This window comes from Bos taurus, chromosome 11 (genome assembly GCF_002263795.3).
Source record: "Bos taurus isolate L1 Dominette 01449 registration number 42190680 breed Hereford chromosome 11, ARS-UCD2.0, whole genome shotgun sequence".
Classification (NCBI taxonomy): domain Eukaryota; kingdom Metazoa; phylum Chordata; class Mammalia; order Artiodactyla; family Bovidae; genus Bos; species Bos taurus.
The window spans coordinates 63317593-63333280 of NC_037338.1; the positions used below are offsets into that span (position 1 = coordinate 63317593).

The 15688-nt window shown below is 44.9% G+C and overlaps 1 long non-coding RNA gene across 1 annotated transcript; it reads left to right on the forward strand.

The window, feature by feature from the left end:
* The first annotated feature begins 11704 nt into the window (after positions 1–11704).
* Positions 11705–15310, forward strand: LOC101905979 (uncharacterized). The gene is made up of 2 exons (XR_809810.4): positions 11705–11767; positions 14762–15310. It is a non-coding gene; the product is annotated as an uncharacterized lncRNA (long non-coding RNA).
* Positions 15311–15688: the final 378 nt, after the last annotated feature.

Sequence of the window (15688 nt, forward strand, 5' to 3'; positions counted from 1 at the left end):
ACTCTGATGCTGGGAGGGATTGGGGGCAGGAGGAGAAGGGGACGACAGAGGATGAGATGGCTGGATGGCATCACTGACTCGATGGACATGAGTCTGAGTGAACTCCGGGAGTTGGTGATGGACAGGGAGGCCTGGCGTGCTGCGATTCATGGGGTCGCAAAGAGTTGGACACAACTGAGCGACTGATCTGATCTGATCTGATCTGAATGGTCTAGTGGTTTTCCCTACTTTCTTTGATTTAAGTCTGAATTTGGCAATAAGAAGTTCATGATCTGAGCCACAGTCAGCTCCTGGTCTTGTTTTTGTTGACTGTATAGAGCTTCTCCATCTTTGGCTGCAAAGAATATAATCAATCTGATTTCGGTGTTGACCATCTGGTGATGTCCATGTGTAGAGTCTTCTCTTGTGTTGTTGGAAGAGGGTGTTTGCCAACACCCAGTAAATGCTCTTTAAATGGGCATTTCGTTGTGTTTGTACTTGATAAAGTTTAAGGTCCCTGCCAACCCCAAGCTCAACGCACAGACCGCGGGGCCGAGCGGTTATTTCACTTGCCGCCACAGGGTGGCGCTGTGCCACCAACGTCCTTTCGTCTCCAACAGGCTTCCTGCCGGCTCCGCTGCAAGAAGCCGGAACAGGGCCCTGAGACATCCAGGTCTCTGTTTCGGATTACCAGGCACGCTCGGGCCGCCGGACACCGATCCAAGCATTCATCTGAAAGATAATGGGAAAACAGGCCTCAGCTTTGTGCAAAGTTGGAATGCAAAAGCAAGGTCGGCATAAAGAGTTGAATAAGGACTGTGTGAAAGCCGTGGCGGAAGCAAGGGGGCTCCTGTTGGAAGTCTAGGGGGAGGGACGGCTTCTGATTGTGCAAGTCAGCTTCCGACTGACCCGGCTCCTCGGTCCACAGATGAACGCTCTGGCTCTTTGCCAGTCGAGTGTGTGTGTGTATGAGAGAGAGAGAGAGAGAGAGCGAGAGAGGGAGGGATGAGGTGATCAGGAGTGGGCTGATGGGCGATTTTTTTAAGGAGTCGTTATCTAAACTTTCTCAAACTTTAGCCTACATCACCATCACCCAGAAGGCTGTTTAAAACGCAGATGCTGGCCTCCACCTCAGAGGTCTGGGGTGGCCTGACAGCTTGCATTTCGAACAAGTTTCCAGGTGGCTGGGAGACTGCTGACCCAGAGACTGCCCTTCGAGAACCAGTCAGCCCTCAATCCCTGGGTCAGAAAGATCCCCTGGAGAAGGAAATGGCAACCCACTCCTGTATTCTTGCCTGAAGAATCCCATGGACAGAGGAGCCTGGGGGCTACAGTCCATAGGGTCACAAAGAATCTGACCCAACTGAAGCGACTTAGCACTCACTCATGGACCCTAAAATCCTGAAAAGCTCACGTGCAACAAAGTATCTGAGCCCAGTTCTACAGAAGGACTGTGACTTCAAAGGATATTAGTCCAAATCCCCACTGCCCTCTCCCCACTGCCTCCTTCATGGCCCCCCGCCACATCCCATGATGAGGCCTCAGCTGTTGCAGTAACTTTTCAAAGTACCCTCAGGCTGTGGCAGGTACTGTCTAGTCAGAACCTGGTGTGGTCTGGAAGGCGGGCTGGGACCTGGGAGCCAGAATTCTTCACAGGTGATCACCCCTCCTCCCTCTTCTGCTACAGGCTCATAACTCAATCCATGCTCTGTCCCAGGAAGGGTGATTCAGACTCTCAAAGCAAGCGTAGACCCACTTCAAGCACAAAACCTATGGAGACCACACTCCTTGCATGGTGCCATCAAGGCAGGGTCACTTCCCCCTAGAAATAGGTGGAACTGTCAGGGGCCTAGATTTTGATGGAGGTGTTGGATATCTCAGAGAAGTGCAGAGAAATCCTTTGGGCCCCTCCAGTGGTTGATGTAGGCTGACTGCAATTCTTGTCACTAGAGGAAGAGTCATAGGAAAAAAGCCTGGGTCCCTCCTCTGAGTTCCTCCAGCACCCGGGCCTCTGCAGAGGTTCACTCTCTTCCAGGAAGCCAGCCACTCTGAGTTCATTCTCTTTCTTCTTTTTTTTTTTTTCCATTCTCTTTCAAGAGCTGGGCCGGCCTTTCCCTGGAAGTCCAGTGGTTAAGAATCCTCCTGCCAGTTCAGGGAACATGGGTTTGATCCCTGATCCAAGAGGATTCCACATGCTGTGGGGCAACTGGGCCTGTACAACCCCAAGTACTGAAGCCCGTGTGCCCTAGAGCCTGCACTCCACAAGAGAAGCCAATGCAGTGAGAAGCCCGCACACCACAGCTTGAGAGTGGGCCTTGCTCGGTACAACTAGAGGGCCTGAATGCAGCAGCAAAGACTCGGTGCTGCCCAAAATGTAGCCTTTCCCTTCTCCAGGTGATCTTCCCAACCTAGGGATCAAACCCAGGTCTCCCACTTTGCAGGCTGAGCCACAAGAGAAGCCCAAGAGTACTGGACTGGGTAGCCTATCCCTTCTCCAGAGGATCTTCCCAACCCAGGATCAAACTGGGGTCTCCTGCATCGCAGATGGATTCTTTACCAACTAAGCCATCAGGGAAGCCCCAATTAAATACTTTTTTAAAAAGACCTAGGCCAATCTGTTTGGGGGCTTCCATCTGGGAGAGGAAGTGGAATCAGAAACCTCTTCTGATTTTCTGTCTGTGCAACCATACCTTATTTGTTGTTTGTGTTTTTCTATGTATCATTTTGGGATGAACCACTCTGTCTCTTGTGGGATGGGAAAATTCTACTTGCTTCATCTGGATTCACTTCCCTTTCAGGCTTTGCTTGTTGCAAACCACTCTGGGTCCTTTCTCTTTCAAGAGCCAGACCACTTTGGAAGCCTGTTTGTCCGTAATAACTAAGTAAGAGTGACCAGAGCAAAACGGTAAGATTGCTATGTCCATGTAGATACATGAGCATGTGTGCATGCTTAGTTGCTTGTAGTGTCTGACTCTTTGGAACTCTGTGGACTCTAGCCCGCCAGGCTCCTCTTCCATGAGATTCTCCAGGCAAGAATACTAGAGTGAGTTGCCACAGCCTCCTCCAGGGGATCTTCCTGACCCAGGAACTGAACCTGCGTCTCCTGTATCTCCTGCATTGCAGGTATATTCTTTACCACTGTAGCCCCAAAGATGTATGTATGTACCTTATAAATATGAGATGTCTCTGCCTTCTAATGGCATTGTCAAAACTGGTTTGTGGATGAGCTCTGTTTAATTGGCTTAAGAGAAATTAAGTGCTTATATGAATTCTCAGGAATATAAAAGAAACTGATCAGAATGAATTTCAGGTTCAAGTGATCTGGTAAATATTCAGTACTGAGTCAATATCTGGTACTGAAGCTAGCTGAAGCTTGTTGGTTTGACTAATACTGACATGTCTTTAGCATCATCAGTGTTAAGTAGTACTTCTGTTGCACGTAGGTTTGCTGAAGATCAAATAAGACCTTATTATATTTGTTGAAACTGTCAGTGAGGAAAATAACTTGATAACTGGAAACTAAATTTTTATTATCTGAGATCAGACGAGATCGGGCGCCTTCAGGCTGATATGGCCGGAGGCAGTAACTGATTTTAATTTTTTTAAAAAGGAATGACCTGTTGATGCATACATGGATGGATGGCAGAGCAATTATGCTAAGTAAAATAAGCCAGATTTTAAAAGTACCTACTGTATGATTCCATTTATATAAAATTCTGTAAAATGCAAACTAACTCATAGTGAGCAGATTACTGGTTGCCTGGGGAGTGGGTGTTGGCAGGAAGAGGAATGGAAAAAGGATTATTAAGTGGTGTGAGGAAACTTTTGGGGGCAATGGATATGTCCATTACCTTAATTGTGGCAATGGTTTCAGGGGTGTAAGCTTATGCCAAATTTATCAAGCTATCCATTTTAAACATGCACAATATAATGTATGTCAGTTAGGATCAATAAACCTCTTAAAAATAGTAATGCAACTCAACTATAACAAAACAAACAATACAAAAAAAAATGTGCAAAAGATTGAATAGACACTTTACCAAGAAAAAGAGCAAAAACATTAAGTACATGAAATAATCCTTAATACCATTACTCAGTAGGGAAATGTAAATCAAAACCACAATGAGGTTTCACCATACACCTACTGGAATGGTTACTATCAACAACACTTACCATATCAAGTTCAAGTTCTGGAGAGGATGCAGAGCTGCTGGAACTCTCGTACATTTCTTTATCTCATCATGCAAGATGGTCAGTCAGTTCAGTTCAGCTGCTCAATTGTGTTTTGACTCTTGGCGACCCCATGGACTGCAGCATGCCAGGCTTCCCTGTCCATCACCAACTTCTGGAGCTTGCTCAAACTCCTGTCCATTGAGTTGGTGACGCCATCCAACCATCTCATCCTCTGTTGTCCCCTTGTCCTCTTGCTTAAAATCTTTCCCAGCATCAGGTTCTTTTCCAATGAGTCACTTCTTTGCATCAGGTGGCCAAAATATTGGACCTTCACCTTCAGCATCAGTCCTTCCAATGAATATTCAGGACTGATTTCCTTTAGGATTGACTGGTTTGATCTCCTTGCAGTCCAAAGGACTCTGAAGAGTCTTTTCAAACACCACAGTTCAAAAGCATCAATTCTTCAGCATTTAGCTTTCTTTATGGTCCAACTCTCATATCCATACATAACTGTGGAAAAACCATAGCTTTGACTCAGTTCAGTTCAGTTCAGTCGCTCAGTTGTGTCCAACTCTTTGCGACCCCATGAATCGCAGCACACCAGGCCTCCCTGTCCATCACCAACTCCTGGAGTCCACCCAAACCCATGTCCATTGAGTCATTGATGCCATCTAACTATCTCATCCTCTGTTGTCCCCTTCTCCTCCTGCCCTCAATCTTTCCCAACATCAGGGTCTTTTCAAATGAATCAACTCTTCGCATCAGGTGGCCAAAGTATTGGAGTTTCAGCTTCAACATCAGTCCTTCCAATGAACACCCAGGACTGATCTCCTTTAGGATGGACTGGTTGGATCTCCTTGCAGTCCCAGGGACTTTCAAGAGTCTTCTCCAACACCACAGTTCAAAAGCATCAATTCTTCGGTGCTCAGATTTCTTTATAGTCCAACTCTCACATCCATACATGACCACTGGAAAAACCATAGCCTTGACTAGATGGACCTTTGTTGGCAAAGTAATAGCTCTGACTAGATGGACCTTTGTTGGCAAAGTAGTGTCTGTTTTTTAATATGCTGTCTAGGTTTGTCATAGGTTTTCTTCCCAGGAGCAAGCATCTTTTAATTTCATGGCTGCAGTCACCATCTGCGGTGATTTTAGAGCCCCCCAAAATAAAGTCTGTCACTGTTTCCATTGTTTCTCCATCTGTTTGCCATGAAGTGATGGGACCAGATGCCATGATCTTATTTTTTTGAATGTTGAGTTTTAAGACAGCTTTTTCACTCTCCTCTTTCACTTTCATCAAGAGGCTCTTTAGTTCCTCTACACTTTCTGCCATAAGGGTGGTGTCATCTGCATATCTGAGGTTATTGATATTTCTCCCAGCAATCTTGATTCCAGCTTGTGCTTCATCTAAACCCGGCCTTTTGCATGATGTACTCTGCATATAAGTTAAATAAGCAGGGTGACAATATACAGCCTTGACATACTCCTTTCCCAGTTTGGAACCAGTCCATTATTCCATGTCCAGTTCTAACTGTTGCTTCTTGATCTGCATACAGATTTCTGAGGAGGCAGGTCAAATGGTCTGGTATTGCCATCTCTTTAAGAATTTTCCACAGTTTGTTGTGATCTACACAGTCAAAGGCTTTGGCATAGTCAATAAAGCAGAAGTTGATATTTTTCTGGAACTCTCTTGCTTTTTTGATGATCCAACAGATGTTGGCAATTTGATCTCTGGTTCCTCTGCCTTTTCTAAATCCAGCTTGAACATTTGGAAGTTCTCGGTTCACATACTGTTGAAGCCTCACCTGGAGAATTTTGAGCTTTAGTTGGCTAACGTGAGATGAGGGCAATTGTGCAGGACTTCTCTGGTGGCTCAGACGGTAAAGCATCTGTCTACAATGTGGGAGACCTGGGTTTGATCCCTGGGTCAGGAAGTTCCCTGGAGCAAAAAATGGCAACCCACTCCAGTACTCTTGCCTAGAAAATCCCATGGACGGAGAAGCCTGGTGTCCAGGGGGTCACAAAGAGTCGGACACGACTGAGCGACTTCACTTTCTCTTGAACATTCTTTGGCATTACCTTTCTTTGGGATTGGAATGAAAACTGACCTTTTTCAGTCCTGTGGCCACTGCTGGGTTTTCCAAATTTGCTAGGATAATGAGTACAATGCTTTCACAGCATCATCTTTTAGGATTTGAAATAGCTCAACTGAAATTCCATCACCTCCACTAGCTTTGTTCATAGTGATGCTAAGGCCCACTTGACTCCGGATTGCAGAATGTCTGATCTTAGGTGAGTGATCACACCATCGTAGTTATATGGGTCATGAAGATCTTTTTTTGTACAGTTCTTCTGTGTATTCTAGGCATCTTTTCTTAATATCTTCTGCTTCTGTTAGGTCCATACCATTTCTGTCCTTTATTGTGCCCATCTTTGCATGAAATGTTCCCTTGGTATCTCTAATTTTCTTGAAGGGATCTCTAGTCTTACCCATTCTTTTGTTTTCCTCTATTTCTTTGTATTGATCACTCAGGAAGGCTTTCTATTTCTCCTTGCTATTCTCTGGAACTCCTCATTCAGATGGGTATTCTGATGGGAACCTGTACCGTACAAGATGGTATAGCCATTTAATATCTCATCAGAGTAAACATACACTTAATATATGATCCAGCAGTCCTGCTCCTAGGTATTTGCCCAAAATAAACACATGTGTGTGTACACACACATATATCCCACCTCTTCTTTATCCATTCATACTTAGGTTTCTTCTGTATCTTGGGTGCTGTAAATAATGCTGCAATGAACACAGGGATGTATATAACTGTTTGAATTAGTGTTTTTGTTTTCTTAAGGCAAATACCCAGAAGTGAAAATGCTGGATCATATGGCAGGGATGGAACTATGTTCTAATTGGTGGTGGTGATTACACTAATCTATACATTTGTTAAAACTCATAGAACTGTACACCTAAAAGAGTGAATTTTACTGTATATACATTTTAAAATAATTTATATTGTTATAAAAATATGGAACAATATAGAAGTATGAGAAGGAAGAAGTGTAAGGGCCTTCACACACACACAGCACAGCCATGAACCTGCTCCCTGAAGCTAACCATGGTTGCAGTCTACTAAGCATCCTCTCAGACAGTTTTCTATGAAAGTGCATGAAATTATATAGAGATTTTTAAAAATAGAAACAGTATTGTCCCATACATTGGTTCAACAACTGCTTTCTTTGTGCAATGTTGTGAGAGTCTTAAAGAAATAGAGCATAACTCCAAAGCACAACTGGATGTAACTTAGAATTGTTGCATCATTTTCAAGGTTACACAAACAATTATGCTATACCAGTGGTACCGGTTTTGGAAGAAGTTAGTCTAAGTCAAATCAGGAAACACTTAGGAAAATGTAGAATTAACAACCCGGCCCCCTACTTTGTTAGAAATTTCCATGGTTGATCTTCCACTTGGAGGGAAGCATAACCTCCCCCCAGAATTGGGGGCGCGAGACTATTCTTTGGGGGAATCTGATGAGCCATGGCAGGGGCTGACTCTGTCAGGGTGGATAGAACCAATGCCAGTCTTCCAAGTTGAGGAAGAGAATTGTCATGAACACAGCAGAATGTTTGAAATCTGTTCTTATGCGTTTATCTTTTAAAGCTCTCTTTGTCTGATAACAGAGTCTAAATATGTTCTCATCATTGGACATTGGCATTGTGGGAAGAACCAAGCTCTGTAGTGGGGCAGGTGGGCTGGAAGCACAGCTACCAACTTGACCATCTGGTTGAACCCGGGCAAGTCACAACCTTCCCCTATTGGATTCACAGGCTTGTTGTGGGGATTAATACTATAGAAGCCAATGCCTGATAATCCGTAGCCACTCAGTACCATCAGTAATTTTACTATTTAAATCCTGTCCCTTACTTACTGTAGAGGCCATTGACCTCAGACCTAAGGAAAATTAAATCCTTCTCTTAGGGGGCTTCCCTGAATGGTTAGTAAATGTGTTCTGTCAACAACCTGCCCCCACCTGACCCTGCCCAAGGCAGCTGGGCCCCTCTCAACTCTTTCCAGTTCAGCACCAATAAACAGCTGAACCTTGCTGGGAAATCTTGGCTAACAAGGCCCGTTTTTTATTTTGTTCTCCAAGCCTTTCAAGTGGTGGAAGCCTCTGTGACTTCTTTGTAATGCCCAGTTACAAAACGTGGCAGCTTTCCTGAACCGCTGCCAGAGACTCATGACCTTCTGGAAAGAAACCCAGACCCCTGGGCCTGCAGTCTCAGCCTTGCCTTTGTCTCAGAGCCCCCAGGTCTCAGGCTTAGCCCTGTCACTGGGTTATTTATTTAACAGCTGTAGAGATAATGGCGAAGGGACATGGCCAAGACACCTGTGACTTATCTTAAACTTCCTTCAATCAGCTAACAAATACTGATGATCCCTGCTCTGGGCAAGGCGGGAGCAGAACCCTAGCCGGTGTTCTCAGGACTTTCACAGCCCAGCACCGTTCATTTGCTAGGTCAGCGGTTAACAAAGAGAAGACAACCTTAGCTGAGCCCCCGCCACCCTTCCTGCCAATATTTAAACCAGGTCAATTCTTCCAGCCTAGCGCACAATTTAACTCTTGCTGTAGCTAAATCATTTGATAGTTCTGGTAGCTCAGCTCTCTAGTAGGGCCGAGAGAGCAGGAGGTTCTGAAAAGAAACCCAGATCCCTGGGCCTCTGGGATCAGTCTTGTGTTTATCTCCAAACTCCAGTTCTGAGAACTAAATATACTGAAGCAAGGCAGGATAATAGTATAATATAATAATTTCAAATTATTTTGAAATGTGACCTTAGCAGTTTAATAAAAGGAGTCAGCAACCTAAAAGGGCTAACTACTTTTTCTCAGTTTTTAACCCAGAATTTTACGAATGCTCATTTACATAAAAGGGCCCCCCAAGGCTCTAAACAGACACCTGCAGCCCTCATACCCACTTCCAGAAATCATGTTGAGATTCACACAGGAGGGAAGTCTTGTGTATGTGCGTGTGTGTGTAGTTACTTCAATTGTGTCTGCCTCTTTGGGACCCTGTGGACTGTAGCCTGCCAGGCTCCTCTGTCTGTGGGATTCTCCAGGAAAGAATACTGGAGTGGGTTGCCATTTCCTCCTCCAGGGAATCTTCTCAACCCAGGGACCAAACCACAGGTCTCCCACACTGCTGGTGGATTATTTACCACTGAACCACCAGGAAAGCTCTGGGAAGTCTTGTACTTATAAGTAAACAAACTTTTGTTTGACATTTTAAAGACAGGTTTCAATAGATATTTTGAAATTAGGTGGAGTAATTCTAAATGAAACTAGGAGAATCTCAGTAAACAAGGTAAAGTGAAAGTGTTTAGTTGCTCAGTTGTGTCCAACTCTTTGTGACCCCATGGGTTGTAGCCCTGCAAGCTCCTCTGTCCATGGAATTCTCCAGACAAGAATACTGGTGTGAGTAGCCATTCCCTTCTCCAGGGGATCTTCCTAACCCAGGGATCAAACCTGGGTCTCCCACATTGCAGACAGATTCTTTACCACCTGAGCCACCAGGGAAACCCCAAAGAAGGTAAAGCAAACATCTAAAGAGTTAAGAGACACAGGTTTAAATTTAACTTAAAAAAAAAAAAAAATGTGGCCATACCCCACAGCATGTGGAATCTTAGTTCCCCTGCCAGGGATCAAACTCATGCCCCCTGCATTGGAAGGTGAAATCTTAACCCCTGGACTGCTGGGGAAGTCCCTATAAATTTAATTTTTAGAAGGGGTCATAATCAATTAAATAAGCAAATTAAGCCAAGATACTACTACACATCTCTTAGAGTCCAAAGCATTGACAACACCAAATGTTGGTGGGGATGTAGAGCAACAAGAGCTCTCATTCATGCTGATGGGAATGCAAAGCAGTACAGCCGCTTTGAAAGACAGCTCGGAGGTTTCTTGCAAAACTAAACATACTCTTACCACATGATCCAGCAATTCTGTTCCTTGGTATTTACCCAAATCAGCTCATAATAAGATTTACACAAAAAGTGCACACAGATATTCATAGCACCTTTATTCATAATTGACCAGTTGGAAGCAACCACGGTGTCCTTCAGTAGGTGAAAGGTTAAAAAAAAATTGTGGTACATCCAGTCAGTGGAATATTATTCAGCTCTAAAAAGAATTGTGCTAGCAAGCCATGAGAAGACATGAAGGAACCTTGAATGCATATTATTAAGTAAAAGAAGCCAATTGGAAAGTGCTACATAGTGTAAGATTACAACTATACGACATTCTTAAAAAAGTAAGAGTGGTTGCGAGGCGTCAGGGGGACGTGAGGGTGAATATGAGGAGCAGAGAGGATTTTTAGGGCAGCAAAACTACTCTGCTGTGTGTGATCCTATAATGGTGGACGCATGTTATCACACATTTGTCAAAAGCCTTTGGATGCACAGCACCAAGACTGAACTGTAATGTCAGCTATGGACTTGGGTGACAGTGATGTCAGTGTGTGACAAATGCATCGCTCTGCTGGGGAATGTTGATAGTGAAGGAGGCTATGCGTGAGTGGGGCAGGGAGTATATGGGAACTCTGTGGTTTCTGCTCAATTTTGCTATAAACCTAAAACTGCTCTAAAATAAGGTCTGTTTAAAAAAAGGAGATATTCATTCAAAGTTTTTAACTTTTCTAACATCTGACATAAAGTTCTTTTCATTATGGCGGGGAGGCTTATTTTCATCATCACCATGTCTTGAAATACTCTTTTAAAATACTCTTTCAGTGCCTGCATAAAATGCTATAAATGTTCTATAATTTATTTGTTTTCCTAACATGGGATATTTAATTTACTGCCTTTATATGTGTATGTTGTTATCATAGATAACACTGCCTGCCTGCCTGCTAAGTCAGTCGGACTCTTTGTGATCCTGTGGACTGTAACCCACCAGGCTCCTCTATCCATGGGATTCTCCAGACAAGAATCCCAGCGTGGGTTGCATAACACTGCATTTATAGCAATACACAGCACTCATTACGTGCCAGGCACTGTTGTAAGTGCTCTGCAAGTATTAACAAATATTTAATGTAGATAACAGCCCTGAAACATCTTACAATCCCTGTGTAAACAGCTGGAGAAATTGAGACCCAGAGACGTCAAACAGCAGAGCCAGAATTTGAACCAGGTAGTCTGGTTCTGGGGCTTCCCCAGTGGCTCATCGGTAAAGAATCTGCCTGCAATGCAGGAGATGCAACAGACGTGGGTTCAATCCCTGGTTAGGGAAGATTCCCCTGGAGGAGGGTGTGGGAACCCACTCCAGTATTTTTGCCTGGAGAATCTCGTGGACAGAGAAGCCTGGCGGACCGTAGTCTATAGGGTCGTAAAGAGTCAGACACAACTGAAGGGACTGAGCCCACCCACACACAGTCTGATTCTAGCTTCTGTGCTCCAATCAAGTGCGCAAGTTTAAATGCACTGTTAGTTATTCCTTCTTTTCTAAGAGAGGAATTTCCTGGATCCACAGGTCCTCAAAACCACACTAAACTAACCCGCATGCCTCCTTCAGAAGTTTCCATGGCAGCCTATAGGCTGGAGGCTCCCTTACAAGCCATGTTTGTAAGCTGGGAGCTGCTGATGCTCCAGAAGCGATTTAATAGGGACTGTTAAAACAAAAGGCATTCTCATCCTCCAAGGACCTGGACAGGCTTGAGCCTCAACCACCATTCTCACTGTGAGAGAAGCTGGAGGAGGCCATGACCTCAGTGGTGGTCTTTGCCTCCGCCTCATGTTGGATGGGATTTCCCAAACCCAAGAAGGTAGTTCAGAGGCTGGGCGGCCAGAAATTCAACAAATGTCTCTTAGATCGGAAAGCCTGCCAATCAGTCTCTGGGGCTGTGCTCACTGAATGGAGGTGGAAGGTGTTCATGGGGCAACTGCTGCTGCTGCCAAGTCGCTTCAGTCGTGTCTGACTCTGTGCGACCCCATGGACTGCAGCCTACCAAGCTTCTCCATCCATGGGATTCTCCAGGCAAGACCACTGGAGTGGGTTGCCATTTCCTTCTCCTCATGGGGCAACAGGGGGCTGCAACCGAGAGTCACAACAGGGGGCTCCAGGAGGAGGTCAGGGGAGCTTTACCCTGCGATTCTTAATTGGAGACAATTCGGGCAATGTCTGAAGGTTGTCACAATCTGGGGGAGGGGAGCATCTAATGGGTAGAGGCCAGGGATGCTACTAAACACCCTGCAATGCTAACCACTCCGCCCCCCGCTCCGAAAAACACAAAGAATTATCTGAACTCAAATATTAACAGTGCTGAGATTGAGAAACCTGCTTTATCCAGAGGTCCTCAAACTTCCCATCAGTTCGCCAGGCACGTCTGCTCACAGAGGACAACAGCCTGGGCACTGGGTCAGACTTACTCCACCCTGGTGGCTAGGACAGAGAAATGAACAGCGTCTGGAAATCAAAGCGTTGCAAAGCGCCCATCCTAAGAGCCTGGAGCTCCCGGATGATTTATGATGACTGAGACTCAGGAATGAAACTGGGTAGGAATTTGCTTGCTAACTTAAAATACAGGATGCTGGTATATATAGACAGATGCTAGAGATGGGATGGCTCAGTAGGTTAAGCATCCACCTGCAATGCAGGAGACCCGTGTTCAGTCCCTGGGTTGGGAAGATCCCCTGGAGAAGGAAATGGCAACCAATCCTGTATTCTTGCCTGGAAAATCCCATGGACAGAGGAGCCAGGCAGGTTATAGTCCATGGGGTCACAAGAGTCAGATATGACTGAGAGATGGGGCAGGATGGCCTAAGGGCTGCAATTGGCTGGGACCAGAGGTGGGGGCTGACATGTAAGCTCTGGGGAGGAAATGAGGCAAGGGGTAAGCACTCAAGTGGGACTGCCAGTTTCCAGACAAACCTTAACACCAACCACAATTCAGTCCTTGAGTCCAGGCTCAGTTAGATTAGAATCTACTCAAACACATCAGAAGGCTAGGGCCAGGGAAATGGATTGAGATCTCCAGAGGGGCAGGAGTATGTATGACTGGTGAAACAAGACAAATATCTGTTTCTTTACATAAAGCTACAGGCAGAAAATGAAGGCTCAGCCTTCTTGGTTGGTAGGATATTGTTTAAAAAGTATGGAGAAGCTTGATATCAACTTAATTTCTCCAAGTTCCCGCTGGTTTCTGATAGGTATGCAAATGGTGCTAATCTGTAACATGTTTTTAAAAAAACACTTTCAAGGACTTCTCTGGTGGCCCAGTGGCTAAGACTCTGCACTCCTAATACAGGGGGCCCAGGTTCAATGCCTGTTCAGGGACCTAGATTCCGCACACTGCAGCTAAGAGTTCACATGCCACAGCTAAAGATCTCACACGCCACAACAAGACCCTGTGCAGCCAGACACATACACATTTCTTAAAAACCACTTTCAGAGTTCTCAGCAATTTTGAGCATCTCGTCAACCCTGTGAGGTAGGTGACAGCATCCCCATTTGATGGGCAAGGAAACCAAGGCCGGGAAGGGCTGTGCAGCTCACCCACACCACAGGGCTGGCCGGTGACTGTGCTCTCGGCCCCTCACTGTCCTTCAATGGGAAACGTTTGTATCAGTTCCCAGGGGCTTCTGAGGACATTCAGGCCTGGGCACGTTTCCCTTATGGTTGTCTTGCTCTGTGGTGATCGCTCGCTCCTCTCCTGACCGCCCTTTCCTAACCAGATTTGGCACACTTTCCACGTTGGGGAAAAACAACCTCTTAGCAGCCATCTACTTACAATTTGTCTCACGAGGCCAAGAGCTCCTTAGCAGCTGCTGCTTTTTGTGAAAGGCTGAATTAAATCAGAGGAGTTTGCCTTAGAGGCAAAGATTCAAGTGCGGGAAGAAACCACAGAAAAACGGCTTCCATTCAAGGAGTCACAGACTATCCTTATCTTCATTTTACTTAACTGATGCTCATTGCTATTGTGAACGTTTGTTTCATTTTTTTTTTCTTTCTGAGATATATTTCTCCTAAAGTGAAGTGAAAGTGTTAGTTTCTCAGTCACATCCAACTCTTTGAGACCCCAGGGACTGTAGCCCACCAGGCTCCCCTGTCCATGGAATTCTCCAGGCAAGAACATTGGAGTAGGTTGCCATTCCCTTCTCCAGGGGATCTTTCCAAACCAGGGATTGAACCTCAAGTCTCCTGCATTGCAGACTGATTCTTTACTGTCTGAGCCACCAGGGAATTTTATATTTCTCTTAATCTCAGGTTTATTGTCAAACTGCGGCTTCCCAGGTGGCTCAGTGGTAAAGAATCTGCCTGCCAATGCAGGAGATACAAGAGATGCGGGTTTGATCTCTGGGTCAGGAAGATCCCCTGGAGGAGGAAATGGCAATCCAGTATTCTTGCCTGGAAAATTCCATGGACAGAGGAACCTGGCAGGCTACAGTCCACGGGATCACAAAGAGTCGGACACAACTGAGCACGCACTCACATTGTTAAACTAATGTATAATTATCGTTTAGAAAAATAATCCATTCAAGCCTGTTCAAAGGGCAAATATTTTAGCATTGCAAAATATGTATATTAGGGGTTTATTCTGGATGCAGTCATAAGATCAGAACTATAAGAAATATTTTCCACTCGCGGCGGCCACAGCGCAGATTCGACTTCACTCGCTCGCAGTTCGCTCCGCGCCCTCTGCAACCATGTCTGACAAACCCGATATGGCTGAGATTGAGAAGTTCAATAAGTCGAAATTGAAGAAAACGGAAACGCAAGAGAAAAATCCACTGCCTTCGAAAGAAACGATTGAACAGGAGAAGCAAGCAGGCGAGTCGTAATGAAGCGTGCGCCGCCAGTATGCACTGTACATTCCACAAGCATTGCCTTCTTATTTTACTTCTTTTAGCTGTTTAACTTTGTAAGATGCAAAGAGGTTGGATCGAGTTTAAATGACTGTGCTACCCCTTTTCACATCAAAGAATGGAGAACTACTGACAACGTAGGCCGCGCCTGCCTCTCCCATCTGCCTGTGTGGCTGGCAGGGAAGGAAAAGAACTTGCATGTTGGTGAAGGAGGAAGCTGGGTGGGACGACAGTGAAATCTAGAGTAAAAAGCTGGTCCAAGGTGTTCTGCGGGCTGTAAAATGCAGTTTAATCAGAGTGCCATTTTTTGTTGTTGTTCAAATGATTTTAATTATTGGAATGCACATTTTTTTTATTATGCAAATAAAAAGTTTTAAAACCTGAAAAAAAAAATATTTTCCAAACAGTAATTCTACATTCTTGTTGATTTTTGTCCGATCTCTTTATTTCCCTTGTTTGGGGTGTTTAAGCAACAAGGTGGCACTCATTTTACATCCAAGGCAGCCAGCTTCCCTTGTGCAACTGGTATTCCTAAAAGCTGAGACGCTTAATTGGCAAAAGTGAGTTTTTAATAGCTTTGTTAAGGTATAATTCTCACACAAAGAACATATCTTTAAAGTGTGCAATTTGGCAAGTTTTGACAGATATATAGATGCATGAAACCACCACCACAATTAGGAT